Source organism: Mobula birostris, chromosome 10 (genome assembly GCF_030028105.1).
Source record: "Mobula birostris isolate sMobBir1 chromosome 10, sMobBir1.hap1, whole genome shotgun sequence".
In the NCBI taxonomy this organism is placed as follows: Eukaryota; Metazoa; Chordata; class Chondrichthyes; order Myliobatiformes; family Myliobatidae; genus Mobula; species Mobula birostris.
Window position 1 is genome coordinate 37,593,216 of NC_092379.1, and position 17,620 is coordinate 37,610,835.

The 17,620-nt window shown below is 43.7% G+C and overlaps 1 long non-coding RNA gene across 1 annotated transcript in view; it reads right to left on the bottom strand.

The window, feature by feature from the left end:
* LOC140204481 (uncharacterized) overlaps nucleotides 1–14,817 on the bottom strand; it is a 37,555-nt gene extending 22,738 nt beyond the window's left edge. The window contains exons 1-2 of the long non-coding RNA XR_011887641.1: nucleotides 14,700–14,817; nucleotides 12,303–12,412 (exon numbers count right to left, since the gene is read on the bottom strand). This is a non-coding gene — a long non-coding RNA (uncharacterized lncRNA). The remainder of the gene's footprint in view (nucleotides 1–12,302; nucleotides 12,413–14,699) is intronic.
* Between the last annotated feature and the right edge of the window lie 2,803 nt (nucleotides 14,818–17,620).

The following is a 17,620-nucleotide window of genomic DNA, read 5'->3' on the forward strand; positions in this document are numbered from 1 at the left end:
TTGGACGATTAAAAATTGTTAGTTGTTAAACAGGAGATTGGACAGGTGGTTTGACATTTTTTGGAAGGAGGTGCAGAGATAACAATGCAAGGTGGGAGTCTCAGAGTGTGGGAACATCTGGAGAATTAGAATCCAGAGCTGGAACAGGGGAAGACAAGATTTGGGATACTTGGCTGGGAAAGGCTAAGTGGGCTAGGTGGGACGAAGCCATGGAAGGATTTGTAAATAAGTGCATGAATTTTGATATCAATCCCCTGTATTGCCAAGTCAATGGAAGTCAATGGGAGTAACTAAGGAGTATGGCATAGAAGCATTTGCAGCTCCTCAGTATGGCCATTTGCAAGGGTGCTACCGGACCTCTTCCTTAAAGCTGTGGATCAAAGTGCTCCCCTCTACCTTTTGGAAGAGGTAATGTGAGTACATCTCATCCCACTTCATGGAATGGATTCTGAGTCGGAAGATGATCTTGGAGGGTTCTGAGACAAAGACTGAGGCCTGCTGGCTCTCCACTTCTCGGTGTTCCTCCCTAACATCCACACCCTTGACTGCAACAGGAGAAGATTCTGCAAGCATGTCAGAAGTTGACGCAAGTCCTGCTGACCCTGTCTTGGTTTCTGAATACCTTTTCATATGAAGGATCTCTTGATGATTTCAATGCATTTGTTCTATTATTCATCCAAATCAAACTGGCTTTATGCCAGGTAGATATATGCAGTTTAATTTGCGACATCCTTTCAATACTTTATACACAAAACATGCAGAAGAGGCTGTAGTCATTTCATTAGATGCGCAACATGCGTTTGACCAAGTGGAATGGCCATATATGATGTTTGCACTTAAGAAATTTGGATTTGGACCATCTTTCATTAAATGGATTGAGATAATTTATTCACACCCATCTGCTTCTATTATCACTAATCAGAATATTTCCTCCCCTTTTGCAATTCATCGTGGGACTCGTCAAGGCTGCCCCTTTCTCCGTTTTTGTTTGCAGTTATCATTGAGCCACTGGCTGTTAGCATCCGACAGGACCCTTTGATAGCTCCTATTGATATGCATGGACATAAACATCACCTTTCGTTATACGCTGATGATGTCAAGCCAGCGAGCACTGTGAGGGTCGTGGTTTTTGACTTCTCCAATGCGTTCAACACCATCCGCCCTGCTCTGCTGGGGGAGAAGCTGACAGCGATACAGGTGGATGCTTCCCTGGTGTCATGGATTCTTGATTACCTGACTGGCAGACCACAGTACGTGTGCTTGCAACACTCTGTGTCCGACAGAGTGATCAGCAGCACTGGGGCTCCACAGGGGACTGCCTTGTCTCCCTTTCTTTTCACCATTTACACCTCGGACTTCAACTACTGCACAGAGTCTTGTCATCTTCTGAAGTTTTCTGATGACTCTGCCATAGTTGGATGCATCAGCAAGGGAGATGAGGCTGAGTACAGGGCTATGGTAGGAAACTTTGTCACATGGTGTGAGCAGAATTATCTGCAGCTTAATGTGAAAAGGACTAAGGAGCTGGTGGTAGACCTGAGGAGAGTTAAGGTAATGGTGACCCCTGTATCCATCCAGGGGGTCAATGTGGACATGGTGGAGGATTACAAATACCTGGGGATACGAATTGACAATAAACTGGACTGGTCAAAGAACACTGAAGCTGTCTACAAGAAGGGTCAGAGCCATCTCTATATCCTGAGGAGACTGAGGTCCTTGAACATCTGCCGGATGATGCTGAGGATGTTCTACGAGTCTGTGGTGGCCAGTGCTATCATATTTGCTGTTGTGTGCTGGGGCAGCAGGCTGAGGGTAGCAGACACCAACAGAATCAACAAATTCATCCGTAAGGTCAGTGATGTTGTGGGGACGGAACTGGACTCTCTCACAGTGGTGTCTGAAAGGAGGATGCTGTCTAAGTTGCATGCCATCTTGGACAATGTCTCCCATCCACTACATAATGTACTGGGTTTTCAGAGGAGTACATTCAGCCAGAGACTCATTCCACTGAGATCCAACACAGAGCGTCATAGGAAGTCATTCCTGCCTGTGGCCATCAAACTTCACAACTTCTCCCTTGGAGGTTCAGACACCCTGAGCCAAAAGGCTGGTTCCTGGACTTATTTCATAATTTACTGGCATAATTTACATATTACTATTTAACTATTTATGGTTTTTTTACTATTTATTATTTATGGTGCAACTGTAACGAAAACCATTTTCCCCCGGGATCAATAAAGTATGACTATGACTATGAGTATATCTCCAGCCCACAAACATCAATACCCGCCCTTCTGACTCTAATTAATCATTTTGGTAGTTTCTCAGGTTTCTCTGTTAATTGGGATAAGCGTGAACTAATGCCAGTCACTGCAGTGGTTTAATACAGCATATTTACAGTCCATTCCCTTTAAAATAATTCATGATAATTTTTCCTATCTTGGTGTGACTAATACAAAAAACCCAGATGACCTTTTGCAAGTGAATTGGCGAAACAAAGGTGAGCAGGTTAAATGCAATATTGACTTTTGGAAAACCCTTCCGATTTCTTTGGTGGGGGGGGGGGTTAATGCAATCAAGGTAATTGTACTGCCACGATTTCTTCATCGTTTCCAGTCAATTCCATGTTTTATTCCTCTGTCATATTTTAAGCAATTGGATTCAATTATTATACCCTTCATTTGGAATTATAAAGCTATTAGAATTACTGAAAAACACTTGTCAAAGCCCAGGGAAGCAGGTGGTTTTGCCCTGCTGGACGTTAAAATGTATTACTGGGCTGCCCACCTATCCATGCTTGCATGGTGGAAAAAAGGCCCACCCTCTACCTCAGACTCGTGCCCAGCATGGTTACTCAGAGAGCGAGTGCTTTGTAAAAAGACTTCCTTACAAGCTCTCCTTATTTGCCCCACTGCAGTTAATAAGTCACATTTTAGTAACAGCTTCGTGGTTGGCAGCACTACAAGAATTTGGAAGCAGATTCAACTCCACGTTAAGGCCGCAAAAATTTATATTAACACTCTGATTTGTGACAATCATTCCTTTTTGCCTGGCCTGAATGATACTGTTTTTTTCTACCTGGAAACAGAGAGGCATCTGTAGTGTAGGTGACCTATATAGTAATGGAAGCTTTGCCTCATTTGCACAGTTACAAGCAGTTTATAATATCCCTGCATCTAGTTTTTTTTAGATATTTACAAATTCAGATTATGTTAGGAAATATATACCTAACTTCGAAGTTTTAGACAAACATGAGTCCCTGGAGGCAATAAATAAATTTGATCCTGTTACTCGTAGTGCGGTATCCTATCTTTGTCAGATTCTACAGAATGCAGCTCGGGTGAATACTGCAGGTCTTAAACAGGCATGGGTGGATGAACTGGGTATAGAACTGACAGAGGAGGTCTGGGATGAGTGTTTAAAGAGTATACATGATTGTTCGGTCAACGTCAGACACAGACTTATACAGTTTAAAACAATACATAAACTTCATTGTTCCAAAGTAAAGTTGCACAGTTTCTACCCTGAAGTTTCACCAGTTTGTAATAGATGTAAATCTGTGAGCAGTAACTTGTCACGTTCATTCTGGTCATGTTGTAAGCTTTATGCATACTGGAAAAGTATTTTTCACTCTTTCTCTGCGGCTTATGGGAAGCGACAGGAACCAGACCCGCTCATAGCCATCCTTGGAGCAACAAGCTCCCTATCTTCAGCCAATAGGTATGAAAAAAAGGCTGTATTGTTTGACAGGGTGATTGCTAAGAAGTTAATCCTGCAAATGCCGAAAATGGACTCTGTGCCTACGTACGATCTGTGGCTGAGAGAACTGGCAAATACTGTACATTTGGAGAGACTGAGACTATGTAATGAGGACAGAGGGGACATCTTTGAAAGGATATGGGGCCCTGTATTGGACTTTCTCACGGGGTGAGGACTGAGGTTTTTTGGTGCGGTGCACCTCTGCTGTGTATGTTTACTTTAGCCTTCATATTTTTCTCCCTTTTGCTGCTCGATATTTAATTAGATTTTGTTAAGGTCGTGGTTTTTGTAAATGTGCTTTTTTTTGTACAATAAAAAAAATTAAAAATAATATGAAAAAAAAGAATTTAAGAAATATGTTTTAGAACTTAAGGAAAATACTCAGATTTTATGGTTGAAGCCCAGGGTGCAGAACTGCAACAACAAATAGAAGTAGTCGACAAGAACAACTGTGAATTGGAAAGGAGATTGGAAAATGGAGGAAATTATTACAAGGATACAAAAAGAAAAGGAGTGTGTTGCAAAGCGAATTATCTACATTTGGATTATAACATGAAAACATGGAAGCAAATGAAGAAGAACTCCGAGGTCTCAGTAAACAACTGCAGGCTACGATCCAAGAAAAGGAAAACCTGAAAAAGCAGCAGACTTGGAAAAACAGCAATTTTAAAAGTATCACGTGCAATAGTTACTATTCTTTAACAAGACGATTTTAGTCTTACAAGTGATGCAGATGAAATCAATGTAATTGAGGTAATGCAACTACATGAAAGCATGTGAGAAAATTAGGGAGGGATAGCAGTTTGTGGCATTATCTAATGAGCACATTAAGCAGTCACCAGGAATTGCAACTACAGAGTGATGCTAATAGAGAACTGCAGGCTGAACTAGATTGTCTAAAGTAGAGAACTCTTCAGGACATATTTGGTTGGAACACCACGAGTCTAGCAGATGGCGGTAATGCACTGAAAAACTGGTTGCCAACCGCCATAAAACACAAAAGAAGAAGTAGTAGAGGTCCAACTGCTGGTGAGTCAGTATCCTGGCAAAAACTACACCACGAAGACAAAAGAACACTCCAGGCAACTCCGCGAAAAGGTTATTGAAAAGCACAGGTCAGCAGATGGATACAAGAATATTTCTCAGTCGCAGAATATCCCTTGGAGTACAGTTAAGTCAATCATCAAGAAATGGAAAGGATATGGCGCAGCTGTAAATCTGAAGGGAGTAGGCCGTTCTCGAAAACTGAGTGACCGTGCAAGAAGGGGAGTAGTGAGGGAGTACATGAAGAGACCTGTGACAACCCTGGAGAAGTTACAAGCTTCAGAGGCTGAGACGGGAAAGTCTGTGCATACAACGACTGTGCTTCAAAGTTGCAGTTTTATGGAAGAAGAAACGATGAATTATGAAAGGAATCTGGTGACTAACATCAAAGAAGACACTAAAAGCATTTTTAAGTATATAAAGGGCAAAAGAGAGTTAAGGGTAGCTATAGGACCAATAGAAAATGATGCTGGAGATATTGTAATGAGAGACGCAGAGATGGCAGAGTATTTTGCATCAGTCTTCACAGTGGAAGACATCTGCAGTATACCGGACACTCAAGTGTGTCAGGGAAGTGAAGTATGTGCAGTGAAAATTACGACTGAGAAGGTGTTCAGGAAGCTTAATGGTCTGAGGGTGGATAAATCTCCTGGACCTGATGGAATGCACCCTTGGTAGCTGGAGAGATTGCAGAGGCATTAGCAATGATCTTTCAAGAATCGATAGATTCTGGCATTGTACCGGATGACTGGAAAATTGCAAATGTTACTCTGCTATTTAAGAAGGGTCGGAGCAGCAGAAAGGAAACTACAGACCTGCTAGCCTGACATCAGTAGTTCGGAAGTTGTTGGAATCGATTGTTAGGGATGAGATTACGGAGTATCTGGAGGCACATGACAAGATAGGCCAGTGCCAGCATGGCTTCCTGAAAGGAAAATCCTGCCTGACAAATCTACCGCAAGATTTTGAGGAGATTACAAGCAGGGTAGACAAAGGAGATGCAGTAGACGTGGTGTATTTGGATTTCAAAAGGCCTTTGACAAAGTGCCCACAAGAGGCTGCTTAGCAAAATAAGCACCCATAGAATTACAGGGACGTTACTAGCATGGGTGGATCATTGGCTGATCGGCATAAAACAGAGTGGGAATAAAGGGATCCAATTCTGGCTGCCGCTTACCAGTGGAGTTCCACAGGGGTCGGTGTTGGGACTGCTGCTTTCTACGATGTATGTCAATAATTTGGACCATGGGATTAATGGATTTGTGGTTAATTTTGCCGATGATACCAAGATTGGTGAAGGAAAGAGAGAGCCTGCAGAGAGACTTAGATAGTTCAGGAGAATGGGCAAAGAAATGGCAAGAGAAATACAATGTTGGAAAGTGTATGGTTGTGCACTTGGGTGGAAGAAATAAACAGGCAGACTATTACTTAGATAGGGAGATAATTCAAGATGCAGAGATGCAAAGGGTCTTGGGAGTCCTTGAGCAGGATACCCTAAAGGTTAACCTCCAGGTTGAGTTGGTGGTGAAGGCAACGAATGCAATGTTGGTATTCATTTCTGGAGGTATAGAATATAAGAGCAGGGATGTGATGTTGAGGCTGTATAAGGCACTCGTGTGACCACACTTGGAGTATTGTGTGCAGCTTTGGGCTTCTTATTTTAGAAAGAATATACTGACATTGGAGAGGGTTGAGAGAAGATTCATGAGAATGATTCCAGGAATGAAAGGGTTACCATAAGAGGAACGTCTGGCAGCTCTTGGGCTGTATTCCCTGCAGTTCAGGAGAATGAGGGAAGGGGGATCTCATAGAAACATTCCAAATGTTAAGAGGTCTGAACAGATTAGATATGATAAAGTTATTTCCCACGGTCAGGGAGTCTAGGACAAGAGGGCACGAATTCAAGATTGAAGGACATCCATTTAGAACAGAGATGCAGAGAAATTTCTTTAGTCAGACGGTGGTAAATTTGTGGAATTTGTTGCCATGAGCGGCTGTGGAGGCCAAATCATTGGGTGTATTTAAGGCAGAGGTCGATGGGTCCTTGATTAGCAAGGGTATGGGGAAGAGGCAAGGGGAATGGGAATGACCGGAAGAATTGGATGGCAGAGCAGACTCGATGGGCTGATGGGCCTACTTCTGCTCCTCCACCTTATGGTCTTATGATTAAGGGGAGGTTTCTCTGGTGAGGGGCACTAAGGTTGGGCTTGAGGCTTTTGTTAGGAAGAGATGAAGAGAGAAGACGCCAGAGAGAAGAGGTGAAGGGCCTGTTCCCCTGCTGTACTTGTCTCTCCACGTTGACTAAATCTTCAGTGACTAACTCTGATTTGTGTGCAAGACTTTGCTCTCTGAAACCAGGTGAACAGCACAGAAAGCTACCTCAAAAAGAAATTTAACAGAAGGAAAAAATGACAAGGAAATGAAACGCATGACATGCTTTTTACGTGTTTCTGCTCTGCAAAAGTCTCAAGGAGGTAAATCCTGCACCTCTCTGGTGTGCAACACAAGGCAGCGTTTACCTTAATCCACACACATAAAAGTTGCTGGTGAACGCAGCACCTGCAGAATTCCTGTTGTTTGCATTTACCTTAATCCACTTTATTAGGGAAACCAGTCAAAACAACGATGTAATGTACAAATTAGGAGAAAGATGTCCACTGGTTACAGGTTAAACGTGCCTAACACAATCTCTAAAATCATTCAGAAAGCTAACAGACATTAAATTACGTGATTTGCAATATTGAAATGGCATCCCAAATGTGACTAGACCACTGGAATGATACAATATTGTGTAGTTCTGGTCGGGAGGAGAAGCTCAGCTATTGAAAAATCTACTTTAACTAATACGTACAGAAGCAATGGCTGCCTAACCAAACCATCAGGTAATCACAGCATCCACTGGCACTGCTGTTCAAGTCACTGGAATAATGAGGTCGGCATTGAAAGTCATTTCAATAACTGTCTAACGGGCACTCTTTCTTTTAATGTTAAAAATGATTTAAAGGGAAATGAAGGTAGGTCAAAACTTATAGCAGATCATTCAGCAACCTGGGGACAATACAGTGCAAACATCCTTCCCCACATGAGGCCCCATTAAATGTGGGCCCCACCTTAGGACCCACCAATGTGGACTCCACCCCTTCACCAGGCCCCATCAAATGCAAAACCCTCTCCTACATCAGGGTCAGGACCCATCAATGTGGACCACTTACCCAAGCCAAACCCATCCAACGTGGACCCCTCACTGGGCCCCTCCTCTGCCACCCCATCCGAGAACAGTTTCAGATTGGACAACATCTTCAGTTTTAATTTGAGCATTTGCCACTGGATGCTGGGAAGGGGAGGAAGGGGAGGAAGGGGAGGAAGGGGAGGAAGGGGAGGAAGGGGAGGAGGAGGAGGAATGGGAGGAAGGGGAGGAGGAGGAGGAAGGGGAGGAGGAGGAGGAAGGGGAGGAGGAGGAGGAGGAGGAAGGGGAGGAGGAGGAGGAGGAGGAAGGGGGGAGGAGGAGGAGGAGGAAGGGGGGGAGGAGGAGGAGGAAGGGGGGGAGGAGGAGGAGGAAGGGGGGAGAAGGAGGAGGAAGGGGGGAGGAGGAAGAAGGGGGGAGAAGGAGGAGGAAGGGGGGAGGAGGAGGAAGGGGGGAGGAGGAGGAAGGGGGGAGGAGGAGGAAGGGGGGAGGAGGAGGAGGAAGGGGGGAGGAGGAGGAAGGGGGAGGAGGAGGAAGGGGGAGGAGGAGGAAGGGGGGAGGAGGAGGAAGGGGGGGAGGAGGAGGAGGAAGGGGGGGAGGAGGAGGAGGAAGGGGGGGAGGAGGAGGAGGAGGAAGGGGGGGAGGAGGAGGAGGAAGGGGGGGAGGAGGAGGAGGAAGGGGGGAGGAGGAGGAGGAGGAGGAAGGGGGAGGAGGAGGAAGGGGGGAGGAGGAGGAAGGGTGGAGGAGGAGGAATGGGGGAGGAGGAGGAAGGGGGGGAGGAGGAGGAAGGGGGGAGGAGGAGGAAGGGGGGAGGAGGAGGAAGGGGGGGAGGAGGAGGAAGGGGGAGGAGGAGGAGGAAGGGGGGGAGGAGGAGGAGGAGGAGATGATGATGATGATGGATACAAGTGACTGTCAAGAGAGCAGCAAAGCTAATAACCTCACATCGGGGTTCGGGTTCGGGTTCTAGTATGTCTTTTAAGTTTCTACCCCTTTTGAAGGCTGAGACTATGGTGTATTGTCCCAGTGTCCCTACCTTCCACTTTTAGTTCTTCAAAGTGTGTTTTAACTGTCTGTGAATATTCACTGCCATCCCACTGTATCTCGTTATCAAGGGTAGTTTCCGTGTTGTGTTGTCCTGTGTTGGGGATTTGTGATACTTTTTAAAAAGTCAGATTTGATGTGTCTGAGTCTCTGTCTGCTGCAGCCCCTGTGTCTAAGTGCAGAGAAGAGGATAGTAGTGGTTTGGTGGAAGTCCTCTGCCCTGGTGCAAATGCGGTGAAACCGGGTCAGTTGTCCCTTGACAATGCCTCTGAAGGTGTGTTTGGGATGGTGGCTCCCTGTGTGTAGGAGGGTGTGTGTGTCTGTGGTTTTAAAGAATACTTTGGTGGCTAGTTTCTGGCTGCCATTTTCTGGTGCTAGTTTAAATACCGTAGTGTCCAGGAAGTCAACTTTCTCCCTATTTATTGCGGCCTTAACCTTAATCGATGGATGATGAGTGTTTAGGATTTGAATGAATTCCTCTAATTTTACCTCCGAGTGTGTCCACACTCCCCAGATGTCATCCAGGTATCTATAAAGACACATGGGTATCTTGGGGCACTTTGAATAAACTGTTTCCTCCCATTTTGCCATGTATATTTTGGCATAGGCTGGAGCAAACTTCTTTCCCATCGCTGTGCCCTTGACTTGTAAGTAGAATTCATTATTGAATTCAAAGTCATTTTTAGTTAGGCTGAGGTGAAGGAGTTCTATCAAGGCCTCGTCTGGTCTCTCTAGCTGAGGGTTCTCCCGAAGGATATCGCTCACTGCCGGTATACCCCTGTCCGTTTCTATATTGGTGTACAGGCTTTCAATGTCCATGGTGAAGAGTACGGCCTCAGGGGACACTGACATGGAATTGACTATCCGGACAAAGTGGTACGTGTCCTTGATGTAGCTGGAGTGTTTCTGCGATAGTGGGTTAAGGAAGGCATCAATGTATTCTGCTATCCTGTATGACTCACTGCTGCAGTCCGACACGATGGGCCTGCCGGGTGGCATTTCTCCCGGAACAGTCCATGAGTCTGGGTTCCTGTGTATTTTGGGGAGGATATGGAACTTTCTTGCTCGTGGCTGTATCCCTGTCAGGTACTCCACCTGCTTCTTCCCCAGGTATCTAGTCCTTTCTAGTTCTCGCAGAATGTTCCTAATTTCTGTGTGTGTTTCCCAGTATATGGGTTCCTTTAGTTTAGTGCAGTGTTCGGTGTTGTTTAATTCTCTGTGTGCCTCAAATAGATATTGCTGTTTGTCCATGATAACTATGCTGCTCCCTTTATCTGCTGGTTTGATAACAATATCCATATTTTCCTTCAGCTCTTTCAGGGCTGTTCTCTCCTTCCTAGTTAAATTGGCCTTATCCTGTACTTCTCCCTCCCTCTCCATTATCTCATCCAGTGTGCTCTCTAATTGTAGGACCGCTTCTGACCTGTACCTCCTCTTGGGGATCCAGTCTGAGCGAGGGGTGAAATGGGTCTTTCTACCTTCTGCCTCCGCAACAAAGTGGACGAGTACCAATCTCCTATTGAACTTATCCATGTCCTCCTCAATCTGCTCCTTATGGAGTTTTGCAGTTGGTACAAAAGTGAGGCCCCTGTTCAGAACTTTTTGCTGGGTTTCTGTAGGGATGAACGTACGGGAGAGGTTCACGATGGTCTCTCCCAGTCGTGGACCCTGCCTCTCTCGGCTTTGTCTCCACTCTAGTTTAAAGACTGCATCCACCTCTTGACTATGGTCAGGGCTGTGTTCTCTGTCCAATCGATGTGGTCTCTGTCTACCTTAAACTGCCTCGCCAGGACTGCAGGGATATAATTCTTTGTTCTAATAACCTCATTTAGTTGGCCCAGGGTTGCTTGTTCTGCCTCTGTCAAACAGTGGCTAAAGTTCAGTTCTGGCACCCAGATACTGGCATTGGGAAATTTAATATGGGCCATTCTTAATAGTTGCTGAAGCTGTTTAGTCGCTGTTGCTGGTTGATGTGATCTGTTGTTTATTCCAAAGGAAAGGATAACCTTCTTAGTTTCCAGTTGTGGCTTTAACTTTGTCAGGATAGCAGTGGCATGGGTGAATTTGGCTCCCGGAAAGCTGTCCAATTGAACATCCTTATTAGGGCATCTTTTGATCCTGGAAATGTTAGAGTCCCCTATAATTAGTATAGGTTTAAGGGGCCTTAGTTCCCAAGTTACATTTTTCTGTTTAGAGTGAGGATGCCTCCTTACTTGGCCCTCCTGGTTGTTGCAAATAGGGGTTACCTGTCCTCTTGTTTGTCCCACGTCCTCCGACTCTCGGGCTGTGTGGTTCCCTGGGGTGGAAGACTTGCTCGGTCCTCGTGTACTGGCTCCCCTTGTCTGTCTGCCCATCCGCACTGGTGTGGGGTGGGGTGCTGATTCCCTGGAGTCTTGGGTCGGGGAGGCCGTGGGGGTGGCGGGCTGGGGCTCCCCTGCTCCTAGGTTGGATTGCGTCTTCTCCGAGGGGCTCAATGCTGGGGAGGGGCTCACCTGGCGTCTTCTCTGTTCCTGTGACTGGGGCAGTGGGGCCGCATCGGCGTCAAGTTAGTTAACTAGCTCCAGCGCCCTCCCGTGGACGATACCGGAACTCCCACTGCAGGCGTCGGCGCCGAGAGGGCTGACCAGCTCCAGCGCCCTCCCGTGGACGATACCGGAACTCCCACTGCAGGCGTCGGCGCCGGGAGGGCTGACCAGCTCCAGCGCCCTCCTGTGGACGGTGCCGGAACTCCCACTACACGCGTCGTTCTCAGGACCTGTTGGCCTGAGACAGTCCCGCAGCGCAATTACCGGCCACAACTTCGTTTTACTCGGCGCCGACGGACGGGGTGCAGCGTGGGCGGTCTTTTTCCGGGGCTCGGGTGTGATACGAGTCCGGTCACGGCTGACCCAGAAGCCGTCCCTGAAGGTTCCCCTCTCCCCCTTGAAATGCGGTTTCCATTGTCCGTGAGACAACCTAATGCACTACTGAATGCTACATACTTTTCAAAGACTTGTGAACGTCAGAAGCAATATAGCAATGCAAAGGGCCTTAAGAATAAGTTGAGGGTGATATGAAGGATCTTCCAGCAATGGAACAGAAACAAAAAGAATAAAGCTAGATCAAGTCCTTTGAATAACCATATACTTAATTTCTTCAACAATTTTCCAAATTAAACAATGAATATTGTGGATAGCAAATTGATTTTGGAGTAGTATATACATAGAACTTTCTTATTTCCCTAATCAAAGACTGGCAGGACAGTCAAGGTAAGAAGGTATAACAATAATCTTACCTCTAGTTTTTTAATGAGTCTGGCCTCCTGTGCCTTCAATCTCTCCTTCTGATACTTTTCATGCACTTCCTTCAAATTGTCTACAATAGATCTCTTGTCAGATGCTGTCTCTGTTAGGGATGCAATCAAATCAAAGTTATAATAGGTAGTAGCTTCCAATTCAACCAATTATTTATCATTCAAAATATACACCTCAGCAGGGAGAAATCAACTAACAATTTTATTTAGTTTCTATTCATTTATCGCTACCTGAAGCTTAAGTTTCCAATTAAAATCCATCTGATTCAATGCAGTAATATCTGCCAGAATTAAATGGAAACTCTCACATACCATTTTGTTTTGTTTATCACACATGTACTGAGAGCCCCAGTCTTAGAACACATACCGACTAACACATGTAGGGTTCTTGGTAATGTTAACTGCTAAGGCTAATGAAATGGCGTCTCTGTAATGCTAACTGCTGATGTAATAGTTTCTCTGTAGCTGCAATATTTGGGTTTTAACTACACATTATGTTGAAATTCTATAAGACAGTAGTAAGACACATTATTCTATCTTGTTTGTCTGGGAACCGAGCTTTTGCAGTTTTTCGGTCGAGGCGAGTGAGGAGGTGGAACGAGTGCGGGAAGTGCTCGGTGATCACTGGACGGAGTCTACGGGAATTCGAGGGTCCGGAGGTTGGCAACGTTTCGGCGGAGGTCATTGAGGAGGAACACCGGAGGCGTGAGCTCCAACGATTTTTGTGCACAAACTGTTAACTTTAACAAGAGTGGCGTCTTTGTCTTTTATATTTGGTTTCTCTACTAACCACACAACAAAATAAGAGATATAAAGTGTAATCATTTAATAGCTGGATAGAATTGGGGACCACGTGAAGTGATGGAGAGATTACAGACCAGATAATGTTCTAAGTGTCGGTTGCCAGAAAACCATTGGCAAGAACTCGAGGAAGAACACTTCCTACTTCTTTTTAAAATTAGGATAACATTATTTGTTACATTGCTAAAACAAGACAGGCTTCCGAATACCATTGCATCTCTATTGGTAGAGTAATCCTTCAATACCGTACCATGTGAATAGCCTGGATTGTGGGACTCCAGGTCGGTCTTACAAGAGATATAGTTAAGCCTGGAAAATTGTAGCTATGGAGGAAAGATTGGATAAGTTTGGGTTGTTTTCTAGTCTTGAGATGTATAAAATTGGGAGGATTAAATGGCAGAAATGAGAAGGACTTATTTCCCGAACGGGGAATAAAAAAAAAACTGAGCAGCATAGTAACTGCTGGTAGTATTAAAAGTATTTTCACTCAGAGGATTGTAGAGGGATCTGAAATACTTCCAAGGCATGAATTCCACGCATATTTAAAAAGTAGATGAATATCTAAAGAGCTGTGATCAACTGGGCTACAGAGCCTGAGGTAGGACGTGGAATTAGAATGGGTAGCTCTTTTCTCGACCATCCCAGATACAGTTTTTATGGTTCTATGAGCTTGGCTTAGAAAATAGGCAGGTAAGTTTTATTTTTCGAAACACAATTTAGTTGTTCAATTAATTTTTAAAAGTGTTTATACTTGTAAACTTTCAACTTAAAAAACTTTCTTTTATCAAGTTTTTTTGGAATGTGTCATCTCAGGTGTTTACAGAGAGAACATTTTGAGATGCAGATGTACCCTTTTTAACAATGCAACTCAATGACACATTAGATCCTTCACCCTTTCCAGCTCTTTGCAGATTCAGTCCTGAAAACAAAAAGCAGAAAACTAATTTTGAGCCTAAGAGCTTGGCAGATAAATATCATATTGTCTTTGGAATTTTGCAGTGACAAAGGATCGCAGATCGACATTGTAGACTGCTTTTCTTTTCACAAATTCTGCCTGATTCCGTGCACGTTACAGCAAGCTACTCACAACATTTCTGAGCCAAATCCCACAGTCTCAGAAGCACAGCAAATTTTACAGTTTATCATTAAACTGCAGAATAGAATGAATTATGTCACTGGATGGAACAGTCAGCTATTGAAAGAAAACCTGCTAGAAATTTAGGTAAACTTTTTGAAAACAGAAATCAAAATATCACAGATGCTGGAAATGTAAAGAGAATGACAAAATATTCAGCAGGTGAAGCAGTGTCTAAAAAGAGAGAAACAGAATTGCTGAAATAATATTTCAAAAGTCACTGTCATTGTTTCATGCTCCACCTCCTCAGTAGAAAATACTGTACTACTCTTTAAAGAAGTCTGCTAAATAAATGAACAACAGTCACGTGCAACCTAATTTTAAAAAAAGTACTTTCAATAGGGGAGAAGGCATCCCATTATGTTTAACTTATAAAACAGTGACACTACCAATATTCTGAGAAGTCCTTTTCCAACTAAGGCTGTATTGCCCAGTGACATTACCTTTGTAGAGAAAGTGGTTTAGCCTTGGGCTTCTCAGCAGCAATGGAGGAAGGGGTTTTGATTTGTGGTTTGGTGGAACTGGACACTTTGCTTAGTTTTGCTTGAGTCCTTTTAATCGATTCATCACAGGACTGGTAATACAAGAGAAAGAAAACGGTGAAATGTTCAAAGGTTCATTTTATTGTCAAAGTATGCACGTACAACTCTGATATTTGTCTTCTCCAGATAGTCCTGAAATACAGAAAGACCATGAGAGTTGATGAAAGACACCAACTCTCCCCCACCATCAGTATGAAAAAGAAAAGAAACAATAACAATCCCTGACTCCCTGACTCACAGAGAAAAACAGCGACAATAACAATCTGCAATCCCCTGACTCACAGAGAAAAACAGCGACAATAACAATCCCTGACCTGCTCACTTGCAGAAAAAGCAGAGACAATGGCATTAAATCCACACTGCTCCCCCACAGGAAAAAAAATTACAATAACAATCCCCGACCCCCTCACCTGCAAAACAGACCAGTGACAGTAACATCAAAACCCCCAACCCCCACCTTACACACAAAATATTTACAGCTCACCCACCCACCAACCAGCCACAATTAACAAAACACCAAAAACCTGAAGGAAACCAATATGAAGTACAGTCCAAAATTCACATATGTCTCAGGATATTGGAAACAGCTTTCCATCGGCATACGAAGGCAGTGGCTGCAAACTCAACAAATCAGCAAAAGCATTTTCAACTTAATAAATCCAATTTTAGTTGGTAAATTAATCAAGGCTGACAACTGAAAATATTCAGAGGATGGCAAATCAATTTGGCTAAATGCTGTAAAAAATAAATTGTAAAGACTGCAACAATCCAGATTTCTCCAAACTTTCAGAAAGCGTTGCCTCCTGCTGCTTTAACATAGCAGATACAAAGCAGGAGAATAGCAGCAATTGAGGAGAGACAACCGAACACACTATTGAATGCTGCATACATTTCAAAGACCTTTGGAAGTCAGAAGCAATATAGCAATGAGTTGAGGGTGATATAAAGGATTTTCCAACAATGAAACAGAAACAAAAAGAATAAAGGTAGATCAAGTCCTTTGAATAATCATATACTTAATTTCCTCAAACACCAGGAAATCTGCACATGCTGGAATTTCAAGCAACACACATAAACGTTCACCAGCAAACTTTATATGTTACTTAATTTCCTCAACAATTTTCCAAGTTAAACAATGAATATTGTGGAGAGCAAATTGATTTTGGAGTAGTATATACATACAACTTTCTTATTGCCCTCATCAAAGACTGGCAGGGCAGTCAAGGTAAGAAGGTACGACAATAATCTTACCCTTAGCTCTTTAATGAGACTGGCCTCCTCTGCCTTCAATCTCTCCTTCCGAAGCTTCTGCTCTTTCTTCAATTTGTTTACAACAGATTTATGTTTCCTCAGATCATCTTTCAGTGCATGAATCCTGCCCTCAATATCACTCTGCTCAGATACTTTCTCTGTTAGGGATGCAATGAAATCAATGTTATAATAGGTAGTAGCTTCCAATTCAACCAATTATTTATCACTCAAAATACATATCTCAGCAGGGTGAAATCAACTAACAATTTTACTTAGTTTCTATTCATTTATTGCTACTTGAAGCTTAAATTTCCAATTAAAATCCACCTGCTTCAATGCAGTAATAGCTGCAAGAATTAAATGGAAACTCTCACATACCATTTTGTTTTGTTTATCACACATGTCCTGAGATCCCCAGTGGCAGGAAATGCATTTTGATTTTGACATTGTCCTCCTGGTACCATTCTCCTGTAAATATAATCAAAAGCTGTCACTGTACAGTGCAATCAGATCCATAACTCACTAAATGCACTCTTAAAGCTCAGAGTACTACTAACACACAGCTGAGCAAAGCAATAGACTCTTAAATGTCTTCTTAATTGGCCCAGTAAGCCGACAGATGAAGGGCAAACAGGGAAGGAAAGAAATACTGATATCCCCCAAAATACCAATTACGCACATAAAGCCCCAACCTTGTCGGACACCGACCGGCCAGAGTCACGGCCTCGTTGGAGACGTGGCTCACACTCTCAACAGCAAATACAGTTGTGGACTCATTGAGATCATAAGCAGGGAAACATCAGGAAACAATTTAAATATAAAATCAGATTTAAAAAAAATGGAAGCTAATGGTGAGCATTGCATCAATAGGCAGAGAAACACTTGCTGCAAAATAGATTACATGCAACATTTCACTAACCAAAGCTAGAACTCACTGACCACTGCTTTTAAACCTTTTCCTTTGTGTGGTACAAATCTTGCCAGTGTACTTTTCACGTTGATTTCCAGAGTTCAATTTGATTTGGGCTATTTAATCCCACACCCTGTCAAATACAGCCTCATTAAAGGCAGTCACTCAAATCACCTGTAAATACTGCACTAACTCTGACCATGGAAAGTCAAAATGGGCATGGGGGAACAGATTACTGAAGAGCAAATGCCCATTAAGAGCACTGTTGGTGACACCTCCCATTACTTTTATGATTGGACAGTAATTAGCCAGATCGGATATACTCTGTTTTTGGTGGATAGAATGTAACTAGGGACATGTAGTTGCCACTGACAGACCTGTACTGGATACGCTTGGCATGCTAGGCATTTAGTTCTGAAGTGCAACTTTAAGCACGGCACATCGGAGGTTACCCATTTTCATTATTATTGCTGTTCCTGCTACTTGCTCATTCTTTGATTTGGCTAAAAACTACCATTATAACAGTGAGGACTTTGGGAGGAAGCACAGATGCATCATTCACTCAGTTCTTCCAGTTGAATATAGTTTCACAAAGTTCATTCCAGGCTCTGGTTTAATTGAAGGTGGGGATCTTTACTGGAAAAGTGTCCTCATGTTAGCT